At 32.1% G+C, this 9,581-nt stretch overlaps 1 long non-coding RNA gene across 1 annotated transcript; it reads right to left on the bottom strand.

Moving 5' to 3' along the window:
* Positions 1–7,182: 7,182 nt before the first annotated feature.
* LOC18111223 (uncharacterized) lies at positions 7,183–9,008 on the bottom strand. The gene is made up of 2 exons (XR_002976859.2): positions 8,113–9,008; positions 7,183–7,803 (listed from the first exon to the last, which is right to left on the bottom strand). It is a non-coding gene; the product is annotated as an uncharacterized LOC18111223 (long non-coding RNA).
* Positions 9,009–9,581: the final 573 nt, after the last annotated feature.

Genomic DNA, 9,581 nt, shown 5'->3' with positions numbered 1-9,581 from the left:
AAATAAAAAATACTTTGAAAAACAACTATTATTATATTATTCAACCAAAAAACAAACTGTGCTATAATACATACCAACCACAATATGTTAGCGCTTCACCATAGATTGAATCTTTTTTTTTTTTTGTCAATGCATTAAAAAATGCAATAATATTGGCAAAGCGTTTTATACCATTAAAAAAAATTAATTGTAAATCAAAAAGATAATGTATATATTTAATAAAATAAATTAAAAATTATATATACCAATAAATGTTAAAAAAGTTTCTTACACTAACCAAATATTGAGCCGATACATTGAAACAAATTAAAATACATATTAAGATATCTAATCATGTACATAGAGCCTTTTAATATTTTTTTTATTTAATTATACAAAAATAAAATAATTCTTGTAAGTAATTATTTCAAATCTATTGAAAACAATTTCTAGTACAATTCTTTCTTTTCTTATTAACATATTTATTTCAAATAAAAAAAAAATTTCATGGGTTTTTAATCTAATAAAAAATTATAAGCAATTAGAATCAATACAAAAAAATATAAATGATTTTAAATAAGGAAAAAAAATTTCTTTCCGTTAAAACCCAGTTATCTAATTAATTCTCTTCTTTTTAGTTTTGAATTTTACTTAACCAAAATAATTGTTTTTTAAATGATAGCTTATAATAACATAAATAATATATTTTCCACTTTATATATGTAATGAAAGACTTTTTAGAACCTATTTTTTTTAATTAGATCTAATATTATATATATATATATATATATATATAAAAGGTTTTCACATGATAAACAACAAATAAAATCAAATATTTTCATAAAATTCTCGACTATAAGCATAAAATAGAAAATTAAAAGCATAAAAGGTTCACATAAACTAATTAACAAAATGATTTCTAACATCATATAAAAAAAAGGCAAGAATCTCATTATAAAATAAATGTTAAATTAACTGATATCTAATGAAATAATATATCAAATATAATGTTATTTATTCAATTATGATTAAGCTTTAAGAAAAAAAATCCTAAAAAATCCTAAAAAGCATAACAAAAAGAGCGGATACTAATATCATAATCTCATTAAAAAAATAAAAATAATAATTTTAGCTATTTTATTTAAATTTAATTTAATAAAATAAATAAATAAATAAAAACTTTTAAAAAGCCCACATGTCTGGACCTAGTGGGCTTGCTGCTAGAGTAAAAAAAAAGATGGATAGGCATTCGTGGACCTGAAAAAGACAACCAACACATTTGCCAATTTTTTTCAAAAAAAAAAAAGTATAAAAAAAGGCATCATCTATACTAGTAGATGAAACGTCATCTCAGTGAAAAAATCAAGTTTAAGATGTATTAAGTGAACACAGGTCATTTTAAGAGTGTGTTTGGTATTGCAATAGCTGTTGTGGTTGTGGTTTGAAAAAAATTGTTTTATAAAAAGTACTTTTAATTGAGGTTGATTTGAAAAAATAGGTGTTTGGTTAAAATTGTGGTTGAAATTGAGATTAAATAAAAAGTAGTTTAATGTGTTTGGTTAAGAATGCTTTTGAAATTAAAGTTATAAAATAATTTTAAAATATATATATTAAAATTGATGGTTTTTAATTTAAATGTTGTAGATTTAACTATTGCTATTACTTCATGAAATAAATAATACTTTATATAAAATATTTTTTTATTATGCCATTAAACCATCTACAATTCCATTACGTACAAAATTCATTCGACAAGAACTACAGTTTCTATAATTTTGTGAGTGTGCAATAAAATTAGATAAAATATTATCAGGAATAAAATTGATTTGATATTACAGTGCGAGTGAATTTAATTCGCTCTATACTAGTTTTTCGGGAAAAAAAATATTGTTTACATGACAATGCAAAACTAGTTTTTTTTAAAAAAAATATACAAAAACTATACACACTGAAAAAAAAAAGAAAAAAAGACTCGAACAATGCAAGTGAATTGCACTGTGCACGCGACCACAAAATTTCAAAAAGCACCTAGGAGCTGCTTCGCCAAATTCGCATGCAAAACGTGAATTGGCATGGGCCCCACCAAAATTAAATAGCGTTTTTGATATAACCAAACATCATATTTGATGTGGTTGCTTCAAACGCAGAAGCAACCACGCCAACAAATGGCCTCTAAGTGATTAGAAAGTCAGGTTTCTGACCATATCTAGTTTAACCCCAATTATCTCTAGTTCAACCTATTTAAACCATTTTTTTATCTAAAAATATATATTAAATGCGATCTTAATAAACCTATTTTTGCCTTAAATTAGCAAAACAAATCAGCTGAAGAAATAAACCCAAATCAAAAATACTTTCTAAAATACTCCAATCACTTTTCCTAGAAAAATACAGGTTAGAAAACACTTTAATAGAACTTCTCTATTTGAAAAGGAATGTATTGACACAAAAATCTATTTTTTTTTTGTCATTAGAATCAGGCCAACTAATAACTTACACTCTTTTCTCTCGTTTTCTAGCAACTTTGACTTTCATCTCTTAAACTCAAAGATTAAAAAAATAAATAAATAAAGTTTTAGATAAAATAAAAAATAAAAAATGTCAAACACCAAAAGAACCAAAAAAGGAATTCAAAGGAAAATAGGTGGACCAAAAAATTGTTTTTTGAGCCAATTTGTAATTGGCCACTTGATTATTTTTTTTGTACTTTTCACTTTTATCTGCTATGTTTGAATTCTTTTTTCTACTATAAATTTGAGTTATACCTCATTAATTTGATGCAATTAAAAAAAAAGTTCGTGGATAAAAATGAAACAAAAATCTGGGCATTGTAGATTCGAATAGTAAACCAGCCTTCTATTTTTGTTTTTGTTTTTGTTTTTGTTTTTTGTTTTTGTGTAATTTGTAATTGTAATTGTACCTGTAAAGTTAGCTGCATCTTCTCAAACAAGTAATTTGAATATGAAAAACAAGAGAAAAACAAACCAAATCCTAGATCTTTCACAGAACTCCAATACCCTAAAAAAATGGGAAAAAATCTGTTAACTGAGGAAGTAATTTTCGATGGAGGTTGATGTTTCTACCGGCTTCCTAACAACATTGTTGCTGACATGTTGAGGCTCTCTGTCAAGACTCTTATCTATTTGTAGATGCGTGTGCAGATCTTGGCTTTGCACAAAACGTTCTGGTAGGATGTCTCGCGTTCATGAATATATATGACCAATGGAAGTGGAGGTTTACAGCATTGGGTCTGATAAGATGTGGAGAAGACCTGGGAATGCTCCTTGCAAGCTGGAGCAGGAGCTTCTTCGGCGTTTGTCAATGGAGTGATATTGATGACACATAAATTTTTACCTGAAACTGTCTAGTACCATATAGATAAGTCCAAGTTCCAATAACCAGATCGTTTTTATGCTTAAATTAAGTTTGAAAAATGTTGTTTCAGAAATTTCTTATTTTAAAACTTTTAATTCTCCAATTTAGTTTAATTTATTATCCAAACAGCTTTCTTTTCTATTCTATTGGTATGAGGATTATTGATATTTAGAATCTATCAAATGCAAATTCTCTTTGCATTTTAACAATAATTTAAGAATTTGTGAAACCCTAATCTCTTTCGCTGTACTCTGTCAATTTTCTGTCTTACTATTTTCAAGGTTAGATTGTAGGCCAAGTGAGATTTCTACGGGTACCTTTTCAGGAAGAACATGATCAGCTTAGCCCATGTGATGGAAGGTTACAATTACTGTCCCGAAAGGGCCAAGCGATGTTGAGGTTAGGAGTAATAGAAAGGTGCCTGTGTTTCTACACTGTACGTAGGGCCTAATGATTATGTGATTTGGGCCTCTCCAAGTTGCAAACATGCATCAGATATTGTTGCCTTTTCTTATGAAGGGAGTTTTGTTGATTCAAAATGCTTGAGAAACCTGCTGGTATGTATGGGTAAATGAAAGCCCTGCCTCTTGTTGAATATTCTACTTTTGTAGCTAATAGATTTCGTTTCTGAGCTGTTGGTTTAAGCCCTACGCTGGTCCATCACTGCTTGTGACTTTAAAGGTAATCTGCATATATGGTTTCAGCATCAACTCGCTTGTTATCTTCATCAGTTCCATTGTCATGTTGCAATACTTAATTTATCAATGTGAATTATGAGGCTCAGTTGGTGCAATGTTGGTTCTGGTGATGCTGTGGATCCTGCCTCCTGTTTTAGTCTTTTTATTATGTTGTGATAATACAAGTTCTAGCTAGAGGTTGCTGCTACCCGTCTCAAATCTCTATCTATGTTTTTTTTTTTTTTTGTTAATTTGTGGTGTATTCTAATTATGGCTTTGTTGATGCAATCCTCTCTGGAAAATTAGAAGAAGCTTTCTCGAAAGTTTAGACCTTCTTTCTTGATTTCCTCTGTAGCTTTGGGAAGCATACCGAGCCCTTGACTTTCTTCTTATGCCAGCCTTAGTGTCTCGTGTCTTTGAAACTATCATTCCCTTATAAAAAACCCAAAAAAAGAAAGAAAGAAAGAAAGAAAGAAAAAACAGCATTCATTTCGATCCAATGGTTTGTGTCAATCATCTCCAAATTTATCGAGTACCGGTCCTGCAGCTGGTCCTCTTAATTGGACGGTTTTAATTAATTCCTTAGAGAGCAGCAAAGCTTGATTGGTGATGCTTAAATTTTTATCGAGAACTCGGGAAAAAAAAGAGGAGGAAATTCTATACCGATGAGGTAAAAAGGGTCTTGAAGCAGCAGCTGGAGGGAGGGCAAGGGCCTGACAGCACACACACCCTTGATTATCAATTCAATTTGGAGGAGGAGCAGCAGTATTCTGGAGGACATGTTGTCAACATGAAGCCGTCTGAATTTCAGTATATGGGCTATGAACCAGCTCTAATTTGAACGTTATATATCTTACTATTCTTCACGAAAATCCTGATTTATTGACAAAGATAAAAAAAAAAAACAAAATTTATTATCTCGATAAAAATTTCATATATTGTTTTATAATAATGATGGGAATAGTGATATCATCTAAATACGGTTTTGGAAAGGAATTTGTGGGTGATGGAGGAGCTAACTTTTATCTCTGTTGCCTTCTCCTGCTAGCTGATTTCGATAAGCAATGATTGAAAATATGAATTCGAATGATGAATTAATTACCAATTTACCACAATAGATGCACAAAGAAACTACAATTGTTACACGAATAAATTGGGATTGGGGTAAAGCCACAAAATATCCAATAAAAACCATTGCTTTTCTTGGATTCCTCTACACCAATTATTTTTTAATGACACAGCACTGCATCTCCCTCGTACACTGCATCCGCAGGAAAAATATCGAAACATGGACCTTTCTCAACACGGGAAGATCTAATTTCGGTGCCTTTTTTCATCATTAAAGTTCCTTGCCTCCCTTTGCTTACTGGCCGAAAGTAACGAAAGATGAAACAGAGCGTAAGCAGTCATATACGTGCGTGATGATGCAAGAATTGCCAAATAGAACGAACAGTTATTTGTCTTAAGGTCTTGAAAGGTTTAACGAAAAATTTGTTTGTGTTTTAAAAATATTTTAAAAAAATTTAAATTTTTTTATATTTCAGCTTATACGGATATTGGAATTTGGGGGAACCAACAGAATTTCTTTCTACATGTTTTTGATGCATGCTTTGGACTTAGACCAGTGATGGCACATGTTTTTCTTCGCTTTTCACTATTTCTAGTCTCAATACACTCTATCTCATGAAAGCCATGGACATGATTGTCGGGCGTGGGTGCATTGCATTAGGGGTCGTGGAAGCGTGCATATAATTATTTAGTTTTGGTTGGTTAGAAAAGTATACTAATTTTATAATAAATTTGCTAAACACATTCTATTTAGATAAACTACATCATATAATTTAAATATAATTTAAAGATTTTGATGAGTCACTAATTGGTGGTCCATCTATGATTTAAAGTCAAGATTTTTTTGTGTTAATAAATTTAGTTTTTTAATTTGTTATGGACTTGTGTGCCCAAATAATTTTTTATAGAGAGGATTCATATAGATACCCTAACAAAGTTTACTTATCCTGAAAGGTGAAAGAGTTTTTCACAAGTTAAATATTGTGGTGAAAAATACTTTTAAATATTGTACTAGGCTATGCAAAGATGGATGCAACATTGAACAGAGCAAAGAAACAAGTTAGGAGATGTTAGAGGGTATAACTCAATTAATTATTTTTTATATTTATTTTTAAAAATTATTGATTTGAGTTTTATAAATTTTAATATCATATTAAAAATTTATATTATCATTAATTTTAAAACCAGTAAAATTAATTAAGTTAAATATAAACGGACCCAAACGTTTAAAAAGGGGTACTTATAACATGAGGATAGGATGAACAGAAGAGACACTTAAAAACGGGGGTGAACAGAAGACGTCCTTTTGTTTCCTGTTTCATAATAAAGCTCTTCTTACTTCTTGTGAGATTACTATACCACAAAAACATGTCATAGGTGATCTGATCTCGGAATTGGTGTCTTCACTTGGTGGTCGTTTCGACTTGTGTTCTATATTTGATTTTTTTTTTTTGGACTCTTCACTAACAACGGACAGCACCATTTTTGTTGAAGAATTCATACGTCCATTAATTTCTTCTTATTTGTTTTTTTAAGGGTCATGCTTGTTTTTCAGTTATATACTTGAAAAAACATAAAATTAATATGTGTTTTTTAATGATGATTTTAATGTGATGATATAAAAAAACTAAAAATAAAAAAATATTATTTTAATATATTTGTAAATAAAAAATACTTTATATGGTGGGTGATGGTATATTATCCATTTTATATGTTACTCTCATATTATTTAGTCATTTCATATGGGATTAATTGATGGTTCTAACATATAGATATTAAAAGTTGCGATGGATTAAATCTTACACGGAAGCCAATAGTTGACACGATAAAACTGGAAAGAAACTAGATTTAGCAGCAGCAAATCTTTTCTTTCTTTTTTTATCCAAAAATATGAGAAATTGCCAGGGAACTAAAAAGCATGCATACATACAAGACCTTTTTTTAAAATATATATATATATATAATAATTAGAAGTAAAGATACAAGAATCATCCCTGTTCGAGCTGTCTACAGAGGCAGTAGAACAAGCCTAACAAAAGATGTAGGAACTGGTAACAACTAGCTCCAACTGACACAAAGCACATAGTATCTAAGCATAATACAATACAATAAAATAAAATACAACAAGGACAGAACACCAAGGCAGACCGCAGGCAACAAATTCATAGGGACAATAGTTCTTACGACTAGCTACGACTTACCTTCTTCAAGACAGACACATATTGTATTTTGACTTAACTCATTACACAACCAAAGTGAACTGCGGACACCTCCAAAAGATAGTTTCTGCTTGCCTGCCACACTAAACATGAGCCCAGCCTCATGCTTCGATTTATGGAGAGCTATTACTGCTGATCATCAATTGAATACCAGAAACCGAACATCTTTCTTTCAGCTCTGATACGATAAATTCTTTCGCCACTCTCTTCCTCATCCATAGTCAAGATAACTTTATCTCCTTTCTGGAGCCCTTTCTGATGAACATAGTCACCCCATTCGCCCCGTAGCCAAGGTTTCGAATACCTACCTTCATTGCGGATGGAGACCTTAAGACTCCATTGCTGTTCGTTCATGTCAAATGCCACAAATTGGACCGAGTTCTGACCATCTGGCAAGGGGAAGGCCGAGAGACTCCTAGCCGGAAATTCCATTTGTTTATTCTTTACATCGCTCTCGGAGAGTATTCTGTTCATCACCTCCATTTCTAGTTATAATCAAATGGGATGAGCAAAAGAGTAGGAGGATTAAAGCAGGAAGTCAAGTTAGTGGTGTGAGAGTTCAAGAAAGATAGTGATCGCATGTAAATTTGAGAATTAGAAAAATTAGAACAGTTACATGTAGTGTTTCGTTAATCATATATCGCACAACATTTCAGGATTGTGATCATGATCTATTTTTGTAATAAAATAAAATTCTCCCCCAGCATACTTCCGTCATGACTCCAGCCCTTTTTCAACTTCAAATATTGCACAACATGCATAAACTTCATAGATAAGGCGAGATCAGAATTTACCTTCAGGAAGCTGCTGGGACAGCGTTGAAGCGTGCAGAAGCTGCGGTAGGTGAAGCCACAAGCCGATGACTGGTGGTTCTATTCTACCTGTCCGTGATAGTGGCGTTATTCACCAACAACTGCCGAGGGAGATCAGGGCCTTTTGGTTCTGCTGTCTTTCCCTCTTTCGTTATTACCGCTGCTGTCTTTGGTTGTTGGAGGTGGTGCTGTTTTCGGTGACTGATTTGGTGAGTTTGGGATGCTCTGGGTGTTTGCTGTGTGGTGGTGTGTGGTGGTTTGGTGATGAGATGAACGACGCGTGGTGATTGCTTGGCGAGAGAGAGGGCAGTCGATGTGAGGAGCGTGGAGGTTTGAAGTATGGCGATGGGGGCTGTGGTTTTCTTGCCGGCGTGATGATTACGATCGGTGATGGGGGTTTGGACGAAAATGGCGATGCAATTGTTTGGGTCTGCTGCTGGTTGGCGACGGTGGTTTGTGTGTGGGTGCTGAGCAGTGGGTAGTGGCGGCTGGGCTACCGTAGTGATTGGTTTGAAGGGAGGGTTTGGTGATGGTGGAAAGTGGAGATGGAGGCTGGCGTTGAAGGCAGTAGGCAGCGCTGCTGGCGAGATGTTAGGATCTTGTTTGCAAACCCGACAAAACAAAGGATAAAATGAGAAATGATAAACACAAGAGTTATGCAAGTATAAAAAGATTTTAATAAGCAATCCTCTCTTTATTAATTAATAAAACAACTGGAAATTTCTTTATTAATAAAAAAAATATCTTATTTATTCTCTTCCAAATACCTCAATACCTCACAACTTTTCTTTATTCTCCTTTTTTACTTTTTATATTATTTCTTGTATGTTGCATATTTAGGGTTGGATGCACTCCATGCCTTTATCTTGTAAAAAAACAAGAGCCGAAAAACAAGGAGCTATTGGCTATATTTTATAGCCCACTAAACTTGAGCACTTGATGCCTACCATTGTTGACTTGAGCACTTGATGAGTACTTTATTATCAATCAGGGAAGAAGAAACAAAAGTAGAAAGTATTTTATATTATTATCTGCATAATTAAGAATAACCTATTGACTATATTTTATAGCCCACTAAACTTGGAAAGTTAAACAATATGCTAAAAAATAGAAAGCACTGACAACACGAAACTACCGTTAAAAAACTATCCTTCCACTACACTAGTTTCCAGCAACCATCATTAACCACTAAAGACCTATTTCTCATACACCCCTCGTACATATCTCTCTGTAAGCACACACCCACGTACCAGTCCCTCTATTAAGAGGCGTTGTACATGTCTCTTTCCATTTTCAACCTATATAATTACTTAAAATACTTAAAAAAACACTTTAAAAATTTATTTGAACCAATTCATGAACTTAAAAAACACAAAACATTATCTTAAAACTCAAAATCAATCTAGAAACAAAAATCTTCCCAAGTTTAGATCTATTATTTTAAAAAAGTT

The sequence above is a fragment of the Populus trichocarpa genome, chromosome 11 (genome assembly GCF_000002775.5).
Source record: "Populus trichocarpa isolate Nisqually-1 chromosome 11, P.trichocarpa_v4.1, whole genome shotgun sequence".
In the NCBI taxonomy this organism is placed as follows: Eukaryota; Viridiplantae; Streptophyta; class Magnoliopsida; order Malpighiales; family Salicaceae; genus Populus; species Populus trichocarpa.
This window is presented reverse-complemented; position numbering and strand designations above follow the sequence as displayed.